The sequence below is a fragment of the Schistocerca cancellata genome, chromosome 4 (assembly GCF_023864275.1).
Source record: "Schistocerca cancellata isolate TAMUIC-IGC-003103 chromosome 4, iqSchCanc2.1, whole genome shotgun sequence".
NCBI lineage: Eukaryota > Metazoa > Arthropoda > Insecta > Orthoptera > Acrididae > Schistocerca > Schistocerca cancellata.
Window position 1 is genome coordinate 610,516,073 of NC_064629.1, and position 17,072 is coordinate 610,533,144.

The window sequence follows — 17,072 nt, forward strand, 5'->3', positions numbered from 1 at the left end:
CAAACCAGAGTGCGCTATGGTTGGCCCGCTAGATGGCGCTGCCATAGGTCAAACGGATATCAACTGCGTTTTTTTTAACAGGAACCCCCATTTTTTATTACATATTCGTGTAGTACGTAAAGAAATATGAATGTTTTAGTGAGACCACTTTTTTCGCTATGTGATAGATGGCGCTGTAATAGTCACAAACATACGGCTCACAATTTTAGACGAACAGCTGGTAACATATAGGTTTTTTAAATTAAAATACAGAACGTAGGTACGTTTGAACATTTTATTTCGGTTGTTCCAATGTAATACATGTACCTTTGTGAACTTATCATTTCTGAGAACGCATGCTGTTACAGCGTGATTACCTGCAAATATCACATTAGTGCAATAAATGCTCAAAATGATGTCCGTCAACCTCAATGCATTTGGCAATACGTGTAACGACATTCCTCTCAACAGCGAGTAGTTCGCCTTCCGTAATGTTCGCACATGCGTAGACAATGCGCTGACGCATGTTGTCAGGCGTTGTCGGTGGATAACGATAGCAAATATCCTTCAACTTTCCCCACAGAAAGAAATCCGGGGACGTCAGATCCGGTGAACGTGCGGGCCATGGTATGGTGCTTCGGCGAACAATCCACCTGTCATGAAATATGCTATTCAATACCGCTTCAACCACACGCGAGCTATGTGCCGGACATCCTTCATATTTGAAGTACATCGCCATTCTGTCATGCAGCAAAACATCTTGTGGTAACATCGGTAGAGCATTGCGTAGGAAATCAGCATACATTGCACCATTTAGATTGCCATCGATAAAATGGGGGCCAATTATCCGTCCTCCCATAATGCCGCACCATACATAAACCCGCCAAGGTCGCTGATGTTCCACTTGTCGCAGCCATCGTGGATTTTCATTTGCCCAATAGTGCATATTATGCCGTTTGACGTTACCGCTGTTGGTGAATGACACTTCCTCGCTAAATAGAACGCGTGCAAAAAATCTATCATCGTCCGTAATTTCTCTTGTGCCCAGTGGCAGAACTGTACACGACGTTCAAAGTCGTCGCCATGCAATTCGTGGTGCATAGAAATATGGTACGGGTGCAATCGATGTTGATGTAGCATTCTCAACACCGACGTTTTTGAGAGTCCCGATTCTCGCTCAATTTGTCTGCTAGTGATGTGCGGATTAGCCGCGACAGCAGCTAAAAGACCTACTTGGGCATTATCATTTGTTGCAGGTCGTGGTTGAACACTTCCTGTTACCTGAAATAACGTAACTATCCGGCGAACGGTCCGGACACTTGGATGATGTCGTCCAGGATACCGAGCAGCATACATAGCACACGCCTGTTGGGCATTTTGATCACAATAGCCATACATCAACACGATATCGACCTTTTCCGCAATTGGTAAACGGTCCATTTTAACACGGGTAATGTATCACGGAGCAAATACCGTCAGCACTGGCGGAATGTTAAGTGATACCACGTACTTATACGTTTGTGACTATTACAGCGCCATCTATCACAAAGAGAAAAAGGTGGTCCAACTGAAACATTCATATTTCTTTACGTACTACACGAATATGTAATAAAAATGGGGATTTCTATTTAAAGAAACGCAGTTGATATCCGTTTGACCTATGGCAGCGCCATCTAGCGGGCCAACCATAGCGCCATCTGGTTTCCCCCTTCAAGCTAGACGAGTTGCGTTCTTTGTAGTTTTTTCATTTGATGCTTATTTCGTGAGATATTTGGCCCGGTCACTATCAGTGGACCATCCTGTATATGCGGACGTCTCTGCGAAAATGGAAATAATGTATAATTACCTTAATTTCTCTTTAGAGACCAATGTGGCCCAGAGGTAAAACACTGGGCGTTTCCAAACCCCGTCCTGCTACTCATATTTAGGATTTACGTGGATTCCCAAATTCGCTTAAAGCAAATCCAGGTTGGTGTCTTTGAAAAGGACACGACCGAATTCATTCCCTATCCTTCCAGTTAGAGCTTATCTACCGTCTCTGATGACCTCGTTGCCGATTGGACTTCCTTTAGCTTCTCTTCTTCATTTTCAATTGTGTTCACCTGTTTCGCTTCCTTTACTTATGAACTATCGTCAAGTTTGGTATCCCTTTTCTCGAAGCCTCATAAATAAAGGAGCAAAATTTAGTTTGCTCGAAGAAAGATGGGCTGGAAGAAACGGATGACACAGGGATCGGGTGTCTACTTTGTCACTCTTTCTGCTAGAGTTCTGACACACAGGCAGCACCACGAGCCGCTACAATTCCGAGCAGTGAACCCACAACTCTCTGCAGAGACGCCACATCCGAGAAAATAATCTACAGGCGGCCAGAAGCAACTTGTTGACTGACTTTATGTTCCAGGCGCCAGAAAAAATAAATGTAAAAAACCCTTCGACCAAAGCTAACCCGGAACTTACACCGACAGACGAGTCTGCAACCAACAGAAGCCACGACCGACGACTGCTACACATTCGCATTGCACTGCGTAACAGAATTCCTGTGGCTAACCTTCGGTCAGACAGTTGCTGGGAGTTTTGCCACGAATTCTAATTTGTGTTTCGTTACCACAGTGACCTTCATTTTGGTGAATGTGACCAGAGGAGGCAAGGAAGAAAAAAGAAAGGAAGGACAGTGTTGAACGTCTTGTCAACAGCGCAGTCTTTAGAGACGGAGCACAAGCTCGGCTTACGAAAGGTTGGTGAAGGAACTCGCCCGTTTCCTTTTCAAAGGAATCACCCTGGCATTTGCCTGGAGCGATTTAGGGAGACCCCGGAAAACCTAAATCTGGATAGCCGCACACTGATTTGAACAGCAATGCTATCCACTGCGCCAACTCGCTCAGTCAGAGGAGAGAGATTGACATTCGATTGCGAAGTCTGGTTTCTTTGATATGCCTGCTACATTTTTCTTTGGTTGCACCGAATCTCAGCATCCGTCCTACTTTGCGACATGGTTACAGGCCTGTTTGTTTCTGACTGTATGAAACTGATTTTTAAACACTTAGTATTAGTATAGCCTATCCACTGCCGCTTTCCAAAAAAATCCTGTCGATTAAATCAGGTGTCGCGCGTCACTGAACAAATCGAAATTCTGTACCTCGTTTTTGGACACTGTAAAAGTGAGGATGACGTTTGGCATCTTAACAAGTTAACCGCATTTACAGACATCCAAGATTACTACATTCGTAGAGCATTCGATATAACCTGGACGTGCAGGATATTTAATAAATGTTTCAAGATATGTAATAAAGATTTTCTTCGTGCGATAGCACGTAGACTGGAATATTTCGCTGCATAGATAATACTGATAATTTCTTTTTATCTAATGAGATACTGAAGCAATTATATGCTTGCACGCGGCATGTATTTAAATGGCGCTGGAGTGACATTGGTAAGAAGCATGTAGAGGTTATTAACCTTGACGTCAAACATTTCGCAAAAGTAGGTGGAAATCGTGCTAAATATGAAGCACAGCTATTTTTGCTGAATATTGAGCTCGAACAACAACTCGGCTTATACCACCTCCTTGCAAATATATCTAACGCCATTACAGTGCTTTTATTGATCGGTAATTTTTAAAGTGTACCACAAATTTGTTTTCTGTCCAATACGATTCATTACCTCTTCATTAGTTATTTCATCCTACCCATCCAGTCTTCAACATTCTCCTCTGCACACTCTTCAAAAGCTTCTGCTCTCTTTTTGTCTAAACTGCTTATTGTCACCGTAAAGGCTATACTCCAGACACTAACCTTGAGAAAAGGTTTCCTAACATTTAAATTTATATTCGATGTTAAATGATTTCAACTTTTCGGAAATGATTTTTTTTGCTGTTGTCAGTTTGCATTTTTATCTTCACAACTTCGACAAACGTCACTCATCTTGCGATCAAAGAAAAAAAAAAAACAAATCTACTACTTCTAGAATTTCATTTTCTAATCTAATTCCCTTAGCATCTCCTGATTTAATTCGACTACAATTCATTACCGTTGTTAAATTTCTTGACGGCTATCATATAACATCACTTCAAGGAGTTATTTATTCCGTTCAGCAGCTCTTCCAAGTTCGTTGCAGTCTCTGACAAAATTACAATGTCATCGATAAACTTCAAAATGTCATTTCTTCTTCCTAAACTTTAATTCCCGTTCCAAATTTCTCCTGGGTTTCCTTCACAGCTTGTTCAGATTGAATAATATCAGGGATAGGCTACAACTCCCATCAGACAGAAAATCGTGTTAAGCGTATAGCGTATAGCAATAAGTCATTTCAGAAAGGTTCTTTCGCTATCGTAAACTGTACGAAATAGGAGGAATGTTCAAGTTATTTGGGACACGATGAGGACAATATGCAACTATATAGAACGCTGCTGTTGTGTTGCGACAGCCTTTCATGTACAGGGTGACAATTATTGAACCATATTAAATAAAATCATCCTAACTTATGACCGGTTTGCGTTAGGACGTTCAAATTGCACGGTTAGCCGAGGAGCATGATGGGAATTAGTATGCACGTTGTTGTTTGGTTCAGCGACGAACCCCATTTACATTTCGGTGGGTTCGTCAAAAAACAAAATTGGCGCATTTGAGGGACTGAGAATCTGCATTTCACGATCGAGAAGTCTCTTCGCCCTCAATGGGTGACTGTGTGGTGTGCAATGTTCAGTCACGGAATAATTGGTGCGATATTCCTTGATGGCACGGTGACTATCGAACGGTACGTGAGGATTTTCGAATAATATTTTATCCCCATTATCCAAAGTGACCCTGTTTCCGACAGGATGTGGTTCATGCAAGACGGAGCTCGACCCTATCGAAGAAGGAGAGTGTTTGATGTCCTGGAGGAGCACATTGGGGACCACATTCTGGCTCTGGGGTACTCAGAGGCCACTGGCATGGGCATCGATTGGTCGCCATATTCTCCGGATCTGAACACATGCGACTCCTTTTTGTGGGGCTATATTAAAGACAAAGTGTACAGTAATAACCGCTAAATCATGTCTGAGCTGAAAACAGCCACTCAGGGGTCATCGACAGCATCGATGTTCCGACACTTCAGCGGGTCATGCAGAATTTCGCTATTTGTCTGTGCCACATCGTCGCCAATGATGGCAGGCATATCGAACATGTCACAACCTAAATCCGAATATCTGTCGTGACTTTCACATGTACATGCCGTAGTTTGTAACTAATTTACTTTTTTTCGTGTGGCTCGATAATTGTCACCCTGTGTTACGGATAAGTAACAAAATAAAATAAGGAACCCTGGTCCGAAAACGACTCACTTAGAAATCTTTCAAGCCGAAGTACAGGGAGGGGAAAACAAAAGTGGCCAGGAGAACAGAGTTCCAGGATACAAAGAAACACAGCAGAGGAATGGAAATACAGTGCTAACCTGATTATAGAGAATGATAAAAGTGACCACCATTCATCTCTTGGCGCTTGTGGGCCCTGGTCAGTTGCTGAAGGCGGATCGAAGCGGAACTGCTGGAATTGCTGCAGTCTCATCCGAAATATTCTGCTGCAGTTCTTGAAGACTAAGAGGGTTGTTGCGATACACCTCGACTTGAGGGCTCCCCACACAAAGTAATGGCACACTGACAGATCATGTGACCTGGGTGGTCAACTAGGGCCGCGACCAAACTGACCTCTGCTAACAATTCTCTCTGGCGTGAAAATTGCGAAATGTGCTCCTATGTTCGGCCTGCTGTATGAGTATGGGCAGTTGCTCTATCCTGTTGGAAGTAACTGTAGGTCTTTTCCTCCTCCGTTAATGCTGCTGCAAATGGTTTCAAAATGTTGTCAATGTAACTTGCCGAAGTCAGCGTCTGATGAAGGAACATGAGACCAATAGGGCGGCGTTTAGACATGGGACACCAAACCTGGACCTTCTGATCATACAATGGTGTTTCGTGGAATTTATGCGGATTCTCCACTTCCCAGAACCTGTCATTCTGCGGGCTGACATAACCACTCAAGTGAAACAAGGCTTCATCAGACATAAACAAAAGATCCTTCTCCAATTCATTCATTGTTATCTCACTGAACAGCCACTCACAATACTGGGGGCGCTGAGGAGCATCTGCTGGTTTTAATGCACTAACAACAGACAATCGGTAGGGACGCGTCTGCAGGTCTAGGTAGAGTACTCGTTCGCACAATCGTCGTCGTATGTCGGTCTCTTGTGACAGCCGTCAGATTGATTGGTAGGACTCTGAAGTATTTCCATGTGAACTGCAGCTACATTTTCTGATCTGCGGGCACGTTTCGTAATGTTTTTTGATTTGTTCAAGCCACGTGGGGTAGCCGCGAGGCCCAGGGCGCCTTGCCATGGTTCGTGCAGCTCCCCCCATCGGAGGTTCGATTCCTCCCTCGGGCATGGGTGTGGGTGTTGTCCTTAGCGTAAGTTCGTTTAAGTTATATTAAGTAGTGTGCAAGCCTAGGGACCGATGACCTCAGTAGTTTGGTCCCATTGGAACTTACTACCTACCACCACTCGTTCAAAACATATCCCCCTGGTACAATTTTAGGACTAAGCGTTGCATAGCACTCTTTGCCGGTTCTTTGACACCATTAAACTTCTCGGAAAACAACTGACCACACCGTTTCCACGATTCGGTTGTCACGTAACTTTCCGCAACGAACACCCGCTGTTCCACTGTGAGTACCGTCGTCCCCTTTGTACTGCTACATTCTCACTGACACAGCCCGCACTACGCTCTGTACCGATGTGGTTCACGTGTCAGGCATACACTTGGTGTCAGCATCGTGGATTGTGGTTATATGCATAGATTCACGTCCGGGCCACTTTTATTTGCCCCAACCTGTATTCACCGACGCCCAGTTATAATTACTGTGAACAACACTTCTTGAACTAATAGGAGTGGAGGTACCCCTGTTACGGTGTACGGGCACTTGGCGTCTTACTATTAGATCAAAGATACCCGAAGTGTTTCACAATTCCTGTTACAGAGTTCTTATACAAGAGACATAGTAGATAACGTTTTAATAAGGAACTCGTGTGCATATGTGACGAAGGACGTCTTCTTCAAAGTCGAGCGTGTGGCAAGTTCGCAGCGGTTGTTGTAGTCGGACGAAAATACTGTGTGTTGTCATGATTACAGCAGAGACTAACCGGGGCACCGTCTTCTTAGTTTGTGTGAGTATCGTGAAGCGGGAAATTTGAAAGTGATCTCATCTTCAGATTTATTTGATATCCAAACGGCACATTTGCGCACATGGGTTCCTTATCATACTAGGAAGTCCTCTGTACAGCACATACAAGCCTGTAATGGCAGTTGTGAAACACTCTTTGTAGATCACTACTTAAGCGATTTTCACGCGGAATCCTTCGGAGAAGAATGCTCTCTCACTCATTTAGTGTATATTCTCTTGTACTTCATGTGATAGCTTTGGAGTAAATAGTGGAGTCTTCATTTCCTTTTTTTATTTTTCCGAATAGTGCAGCTGAGATTGGATACTATTGCTCATCATCTTCTCCTTCTTCTCAATGATACATGTTAGAAATGATCTGACTGAGTGTGTACCCCATAGTACGATTGCAAGATATCTGGCTTCAACGAACATGACCACTCGAGAACAGTGTTTTGAACTTGTAACTAATATGGACCAAATAAATAAGATATAGTGTAGCTGTGAAACACGTATTAATACGTTTTTATTCGGTCGGTTTCTTGTCTGTATGTCTGTTTGGTACAAATTTTGCAATTGATTTTAAACCAACTTCCCAATTATGTAGACACTTGAAACTTTAAACATAGCTCAGAATTGGATGGCAATGCAATATTAACTCGATTTCTTGTCGGTCTGTTCGGTAGGGATAGAGGTGGGGGGAAAAGGTTTGGTAACACCAGATTTCTAATCTTCCCTGCATGACTGGCATATGGTGGCGGTAGTATCGGAATGCCTTTCAGGGGGCATATGTGCAGATGGGCACAGCTGAGCTGAGATGTGTGAAGAGGAACTGGATTGTGAAAGGGGAGAAGGAAGAGATGGACAGAGAAAGGGGGTAGGAAGAGGTGGACAGAGAGAGGTGAGAGGAGCAGATAGCCAGATAGCAGGGAGGAGGAGGAGGTGGACACAGAGAGGGTGTAGGACGAGGTGGACAGAGAGGGGGAACGAAGCAGATAGCCAGAGAAAAGGGAGAAGGAGATGGACAGAGAATTGGGTGAGGAGATGGTCACAGGGAGGGGAGGGATATGAATGGAGTGAGGAGGAGGAGCAGGTGATGGACAGAGAGAGGGAGGAGGAAGTGGTGGACAGAGAGAGGGAGGAGGAAGCGCTGGATAGTGGGAGAGAGGAGGATAAGATGGACAGTGAGAGGGAGGAGGAGGACATGGATAGAGAGAGGGGTCAGGGGATGGTCACAAAGAGGGGAGGGGATAGGAATAGAGAGAGGAGGAGGAGTGATGGACAGAGAGAGGGAGGAGGAAGCGCTGGATAGTGAGAGAGAGGAGGAGGAGATGAACAGTGAGTCGGAAAAGAAGGAGACGAATAGAGAGAGGGGGAAGGAGGTCATGTCTGCAGTATATACGACATATACATACAAGGGCGAAGCTCTGGGTATAAAGCTAGTATTGAAATAAAAACATTATAAGACAATCGTATAATTTGCTTGCTTCTTTATCTTTCTAGGAAAATAACAAAGAGATTGATGTATTATTAGTAGATAGGTATAGCGCTACTCTATTTTAGATACCGTAAGATGAAAATACATTGAAGGTAACTTTAATTTTAACACCTGTCTCTCTTATAATCTCGGCAAAATATTTAATATCCGCCGGCCGTTGTGGCCGAGCGGTTAAAGGCGCTGCAGTCTGGAACCGCACGACCGCTACGGTCGCAGGTTCGAATCCTGCCTCGGGCATGGATGTGTGTGCTGTCCTTAGGTTAGTTAGATTTAAGTAGTTCTAAGTTCTAGGGGACTTATGACCACAGCAGTTGAGTCCCATAGTGCTCAGAGCCATTTGAACCATTTAATATCCATTGAGAAACATCACACACACAAACCTTAAACGCAGAAAATAAGCCGGCCGGTGTGGCCGAGCGGCTCTAGGCGCTTCAGTCTGGAGCCTCGCGACCACTACGGTCGCAGGTTCGAATCCTGCCTTGGGCATGGATGTGTGTGATGTCCTTAGGTTAGTTAGGTTTAAGTAGTTCTAAGTTCTAGGGGACTGATGACCTCAGATGTTAGTTTTGAGCAGAAAATAATTATTTAAGTAAAATTATATTTTATGAATAACACATTTTCAAATAGGACTAAAAAGCTTAAAATAATTTCTCCTGGTCTCATCCAGATTTCTAACTCCATACAGATTGTTCTAAAAATTTGTGATAGTGAATTTTTAATTGCTATGAAAATATTTGTAAGATTTATAATTAAAAAAACATGGGATACATGAAACGGACGATTGTTAGGAGATGAACTATTCATGCATCAATTATATATTGCATGTGCTCCACTTTTTAGTTATAAATCTTACAAGAATTTCCAAAGCTGTTAAAAATTAACTATCACAGATTTTCAGAACTATCTGTATGGGGTCAGGAATCTGTTTTGGGCTAGGAGAAATTACTTAATACCTTTTAGTCCGATATAAAAACGTGATATATTAACAATTATTTTTAAAAAGATGTATGTAATCTTCTTTGATCCTCTTCGCCAATATCCCACTTTTCAAGATTAGTGATCAGTTTTCCGTTCCTGCTGTGAACTTCCTTGGCCTGCCTCAGTACGATTTGGTTTTGTGGTTAAGACATTGGAATCTTTATCGGAAGGAGTATTTTAAAATCTCTGTATGGTTATAGTGGTTTGGGTTTCCGTAGTTTCCCTAAACCTCTTCACTTGAATACCTCGGTAGTTCCTGCAACGAGCCCACGACCAGTTTCTTCCCCGTCCTTGTGCAACCGAGATAGGCTACCTATTTAATGACCTTCATCTCGATGAGACGTTAATGTGTAGTCTTCTTCTCTGAAACGTGGGCTAGAGACTGAAAGATTTTCACATCTACTTTTCCATTTGGTTGCCTCTTTAGTTAGAGATTGGACGAGTATTACTAACTGAAATACTGGCTAAGATCTGACTTTACCAGCGAGTGTCTAACTTGTCCGTTATAAACGGCACGTTGGCTAGCTGTAAAAATTACCACGGTTGATTCTCCCAACAAGCATTCCTGTCCTTCTCCCCCAGCAGGCACAAGATCCGGCTGTGCTCTGCTCAGCAATAAGCGATCAAACGAGGTCAGGTCGCATCCACTAAGAAGCTGCTATCATCAGTTTCACCTGCCCACAAAGAGGCAAAGAGCTGTCTTATATTGAACCGCTTCTCGTGGCCCGTAATTCCCAGCGGTAGCCCCAAGCGTTGTATGTTGTCGATACTTGAGCGCTTTCACCTTCTACTCAAATATTACATTTTTCATCGCAGATATAATCTTCGATGTCGGCACCGCAAAGGGAATTCTGTTCGCTGTTTTTGATGCAACCTAGTTTCTCCATCACGATAATTGCTGTCTCTCCTGTTCAAATAGAATAAACTAATAGTCGTTAGCTACAATTTCTACGTGTCTGATTCTCCGCTGTTTCTCCCTGGCACACGCAGCTGCATCAGGAGCCAATCTAGAAAAAATATTAAAGCGGATCGTTTTTCTTATTCCAGTTGCAAGATCATCTACCCCTTTGCGCACTTGTAAATAAATACAGAAATCTCCTTTCAAGCTCTGTAAGTAATGGTCGCCGCAAAACTTGAGGAAGACTTTGCACTGCAAGTAGTAATGTCTCAACAGGAACGTGTACCAGCAGTGTAGAATAAAACAGACTATTACAGAATTTAGCGCTCAGAGTAATTATATCCCTTGTTTCATAATTGCTCGTCTTAATTTCTAAATCGATATAAACAAATGTATCTTAAACAATACAAATACTATAGAGTTAAATAGTTTTACATTATACCATCATTCAACTAAATAATACATTATAACGTCCTTTATTTGCAACTATTGAAAGAAACATGATTCGATCATCATTTTCCATTCCAAACTGCTGTAATAGATTCTAGGATAACCATACAAATACAAATTCAGAGCCCACACCTGGCCTTTCACCATTCAGAAGGCAACAAATATTTATACCTTCTATATGTTCCTGACTGAAGTTATTTGTCCGTTGCTTTCTGATTAGTAACTCAGTTGGATTCAGATGTGAAATAATAGGAAATTTGTTTCGGAGAAGACAACAAATGTTAAACTAAGAAATTATAATTTGCTTCAAATGAAGAATTTCTGCAAAGGCATTCAGTTGGGAAGAAACTTCTAAAGTTTTCAGTTTCATTAATAAAACTAGTTTTTCTTCTCATATACACCAAGAAATAAGATCAGAAACATAGGTTTCAGAGATGTTTTTTTTTTTCTGACTGACAGCAAAGCTAATGAACGTTGTGACAAGGCTAGAGAAAGGAACCCCCTACGAGACTGTGTAATATTGTCAAAACTTCCATTAATTTTGCTTTCGGTCAGACGTCAAACAGTAACAGAATAGGACACCTCTGAAGCATATGATTTTGTTAGCAAACCTATATTTATACTATTTTTAGATTTAGAGAAAGCTTCCAGCAGTGTTCACTGGACCACACTTTGAAATTTTGAAGGTAGCAGAGATAAAATACAGGGAGGGAAAAGTTATTTACAACTTACACAGAAACCATGCTGCAGTTTAAGAGTCGAGGCGCATGAGAGGGAAGCAGTACTTGAGGAGAGAATGAGACAGGGTTGTTATTCAGTTTGTACATTGAGTAAGTACTTAATGAAACCAAGGAGAACTTTGGAAAGAGGACACAAGTTCTGCGGCAGTGTAATGTAGTCGAATTAGATCAGGTGATGGTGAGGGAATTACATTAGGAAATGGGACATTAAAAAGTATCTGATGAGTTTTGCTATATGGGCAGTAAAATAACTGATGACGACTGAAGTAGAGAGGATATAAAATGTAAACTAACAATAGCAAGAAATGCATTTCTGAAAAAGAGAAATCTGTCAACATCGAATATAAATTTAACTCTTAGGAAGTCGTTTCTGATAGTATTTGTCCGGACTGCAGCTTTGAAGTAAAACGTGGACGATAAATACTTCAGGGAAGAAGGAAATAAAAGCTTGTGGAATGAGGTGCTACAGAAGAATGCTTAAGATTAGACGGGTAGAGCAAATAACTAATGAGAGGGTACTGAATCGAATTGGGTAAAAATAAATTTAAGGCACAATTTGAATGAAAGAAGGGATCGTTTAGTAGGACACATTCTGAGACATCAAAGACAGTGAATTTGGTAATGGAGAGAAAAGTGTGGGTAATAGTTGTAGAGGGTGACGTAGTCATGAATGCAGTAAGAAGGTTTCAATGAGTGTAGGCTACAGCAGTTACTCTAAGCTGAAGTGGCTTGCACAGGATAGACTAACCAGTCTTCGGACTGAAGACCACAATAGCAATGAATTTATTGTATGAAGCACAGTGGAAGACAGCTATAGAAAGACTAAAGGAGGCTCTTAAAGAAAGACACTTCCCTGTTAGGTTGTTCTTTTATTTTGAAATAAGCACTTTATTTCATTATTTAGCAGTTAGCCAACTTCACTCCTTTTAGTATTATTAAGTTACATCACACTAAAAATGTTGAACTTACAGAATGTTGTATTCCACACATCAATGTGAAGAAAATGCGACGTATTATGGCGTCCCTAATTGGAGTTTTACACAGCAATATTAGGTATGGGCACAATTATCCCAGATTTGAAGTCGCCCGAGCAAGGTGGCGCAGTAATTAGCGCACTAGACTCGCCGGGAGGACACCCGCCAGGGTAGCCGAGAGCCCTAACGCGCTGCTTCATGGACTGGGGTAAGCGCGCCGGCCCGGGATCGAATCCGTCCGGCGGACTAACGACGAAGCTGGTGTGCCAGCCAGCCTGGATGTGGTTTTTAGGCGGTTTTCCACATCCTAATAGGTGAATACCGGGCTGGTCCGCACGTCCCGCCTCAGTTCCACGACTCGCAGACATTTGAAACACTAGACACAGACAGCTGGGGTACACTAATTCCATCCTGGGGGGGTATGGGGTGGTGGCAGGAAGGGCACACCTTAAAATTAACCGTGCCAAATCCGTACTTAACCCTGCCGCCCCTGTGCACAATGCGGGATAAAGGCAGTAGCAAAATAAAGAAAAGAACTCGCATTCGGGAGGACGACGGTTCAAACATGCGTCGGGACATCCGGATTTAGGTTCTCCTTTGAAAGGGCGCGGGTGATTTCCTTCCCTATCCTTGACACAATCCGAGCTTGTGCTCCGTCTATAATGACCACAATGACGACGGGACGTTAAACCCAATATTTCTATACATACTAAGATGGTATCTGTTCTTTCGGACATGTCCGAAAGAACAAAATGGTTCAAATAGCTCTGAGCACTATGGGACTCAACTGCTGTGGTCATAAGTCCCCTAGAACTCAGAACTACTTAAACCTAACTAACCTAAGGACATCACACACATCCATGCCCGAGGCAGGATTCGAACCTGCGACCGTAGCAGTCGTGCGGTTCCAGACTGGAGCGCCTTTAACCGCTTTTTTTTTTTTTTTTTTTTTTTTTTTTTTTTTTTTTTTTATGAAACTTCCTGGCAGATCAAAATCGTGTGCCCGACCGAGACTCGAACTCGGGACCTTTGCCTTTCGCGGGCATGTGCTCTACCAACTTTTTTTTTTTTATTTTTTTATTTTTCTTTTTGAACCTATTAATTGATATATGGAAAAATACAAACGAAAGGAACAACATCCGCTAGGTTTCTTGGAGATTCGAACCCGGGTTCTCCAAGTCGTAGCCAGTTACCTTGGCCGTTTTTTTATTTTTTTTATTTTTTTTATTTTTTTTTAATTTTTTTTTAAATTGTAAATGATGGAAAAAGGCGTCTTTCAGTTACGACAAACAAAATTAGAATGGACATCCATATCAACAACAGAACAAGAGTTCCTTCTAAACTATGAAATAGAATTTGAAACCAATAGTGTGATGATAGATAATAAAGAAAGAAAAATGTAACCAAATCCCGCACGCCATTCCATGTGCATGGCCCATCTGCATACAGATTCCATGTTCCAAATTGGTACAGCAATTCTCAGCGTGTGGAGCCCCATGAAGGCGATCATCCTCTGCCCGGTACTCCCCAACTGTGAGGGGGGTTATCGAAGACACTGCGCAATTAGTTCGCAAATAGTTGTCGGTATCGGGGTGTACACTCAAGTGTGCTATGACTGTTCTGGAGAAATTGCCAGTAATCAAGCACCATCTTCTCATCATTTTGAAAGAGGTTATATGGACATGCCTTTAAACCATGTGAGAGCATGAGTCTTCGCAGGTGGGAAATAAGTATCCTCTGGACAAAGGAGGAGCCGTGGCTCAATTGTGCGAGGCGCGATACGTAGGTAGCAGGCGAGGATCTTCTGCACTAGCAGCCATACCTCTAACGCCGATCCACATGTTAAACGGTGTTCGTCAGTATCCACGAGGTGGCAATGTGGACAAAGGGGGGAATCCGCCATCCCAATAGCGTGCAGCCTTTGTCGTGTTACAACCTTCCCGTTCACCACCTGGTACCACGCGGCTCGTACCCGCGTGGGGAGGAACGACTTGTGGACCGCTCTCCACACTGCAGGCCATAGGGTCGTAGGGCTCTTCCTCTCAATCACATTGCGAGGGGTGGATCTTAGCAGCAGTCTGTAAAAGTCTCTCGCCTTGGGAGTGCGAGTGTTGGGAAGATCTGGGTGCACGTAACTATACTCAAGAATAAATGCCGAGAGGTGCGAGAGTGAGGGTGTAATGTGTGCAACCGTGACAGGTGGCATAAGAGACGCCGGCAGCAATTCCTCTAACAGACGACCCGTAAGGGAAGCATCTTGGTGGGTCCACAATTTCATCATTGTGCACAAGTATAATGCTGTAGCCCTCGCTCGTACATTTATAAGTCCCAGTCCGCCATCAAGCGGAGGGAGGGTGAGTGTTTCGTAGCGGACTTTGAATAGGTGTCCGGCGGTAAGGTAATACCCAAACGCTGCTTGCAGTCTGTGTGCCATCGCTGTCGATATCGGTAGGACCTGGGCCATGTGGATCATCTTAGTCGCCACGTGAAGGTTGAGGTATTCCACACGCTGTAGGAGGTCCATCCGTCGAAGTAAGTTCCGGCGAACTTCTGTGCGTATTGCCTGTAGTAATCGTGCATAGTTCATGGCAGCCGTGCGGCGCACATCCTGTGTAAATGTTATGCCCAAGAACCGGATCTTGTTAACTAGTGGGAGTGGGGCTAAAGCGTCCTCCTGTAGACCTCTCCCAATGGGCATCGCTGCCGACTTGGCCACATTCATGCGGCTGCCCGCTGCCAAACCATAGCGATTGACCCATTGTATCACCGAGCGTACCTCGTCATCAGATCGGACAAGTAATAGAAGGTCATCAGCATATATTCTGCACTGAAAGGTATGATCCCTCAATGAAATGCCCGAGAGCCTGTTTTTCAACCCTCCGACAAGTGGTTCGAGTGCGATCGCGTAAAGAATCATGGAGAGTGGGCATCCTTGGCGAACTGACCGTCGGATCGGAAAGGGACCCGCAATCCGTCCATTCACCAGTACACGGGATGCAGCTCCACGGAAAAGGCGCTGAAAGATGTCGATAAAGTCAGGCGGGTAGCCCATGCGGGCCATTACGGACAGAAGGAACTTGTGGTGAACTCTGTCGAAGGCGTGGTCGAAATCAATGGAGATCAGAGCAGCTCGAAGGCGACAGGATGTGGCGATGGCTATTAAATCCCTGCATTCACTGGTTGCCGTTTGCATGTTGGTCACTCCACCCTGTGTCGTTTGCTCCATTGAGAGGAGCAGGGGCAGAACCTTCTTTATGCGGCTGGCGAGTAATCGGGCGAAGATTTTATAGTCCGAGTTAAGCATTGTAATGGGCCTGTAGTCCTCGACCGTCCGACCTCTGGAAGGCTTGTGTATCGGTATAAGGAGGCCTTCCACGAATGCAGGTGGCACGTGGGAACCAGGGGTTATCAGTTCTTGGTACATGATGATCCATCGGGGCATCATGAGATCGCGGAAAGTACGATAAAACTCGAGCGGCAGTCCGTCTGGCCCGGGAGATTTGTTGAGTGCTCCCTTGTTAAGCGCGTCCTCGATGTCGTCTCGTGTAATTCCACCTAAAAGCGTCGCCGCTGCTGCATTGTCGAGGGTGTGCGACACATGCTGCAGTATGTCGTGATCGTCCGCTTCCTCGTCCTCTGTATTCACCTCGTCGTAAAACCGGCGATAGTGATCTGCGAAGGCTTCTGTAACCGCCGCCTGAGTCGTTACGACCCTGCCACCTGGCAATACGAGGTCCGTGATCAGCTGCTGTCGGCGTCGGCGGCTGTCGAGCACGATGTGATGCATAGACGGGTTTTCTCCTTCCACTCGGTCTTGACGTCGCGATCGCACTACGACCCCCTCCAAACGTTTCCTCGTAAGAGACAATATTTTACCTTTAATTCGGCGGCTTTCCATTTGTCGGTTTGGAGATGGTGGTTGGCTGTCGAGTTCGCGAAGCATCGTGTAATAAAAGTCCAATGTGTGACGATGCCAAGCTGCGGTATCTTTTCCGAATTGAGTTAGCACACGCCGAAAAGCTGGTTTTGCACAGTCCACCCACCATGCCAGAGTCGATTGGTAGCGGGGAAGACGACGTTCGCAATCCAGCCATGTGTTGGCGATAATCTGACGGCATTCCGGGGCTTGAAGATGTGCCACATTCAGCTTCCAGGGTCCTCGGCTGCGCCATATCCGCTGCTGTTGTAGAGTGAGTGTGCATATGAAAGCGCTATGATCGGAGAAGGCAAGCGGCCAACGTTCGGCGTCCAATACTCCCGGTGCTAGAGCTCGTGAGACATAAATGCGGTCTAGGCGACTGGCTGAGTGACTAGTAAGGTATGTCGGACCGGGACGGTCACCGTGCACTGTCTCCCACGTGTCGGTGA

At 44.2% G+C, this 17,072-nt stretch overlaps 1 protein-coding gene across 4 annotated transcripts in view; it reads left to right on the forward strand.

Moving 5' to 3' along the window:
* LOC126185203 (protein O-linked-mannose beta-1,2-N-acetylglucosaminyltransferase 1-like) overlaps window positions 1-17,072 on the forward strand; it is an 842,885-nt gene that overhangs the window by 638,079 nt on the left and 187,734 nt on the right. The window lies entirely within an intron of this gene.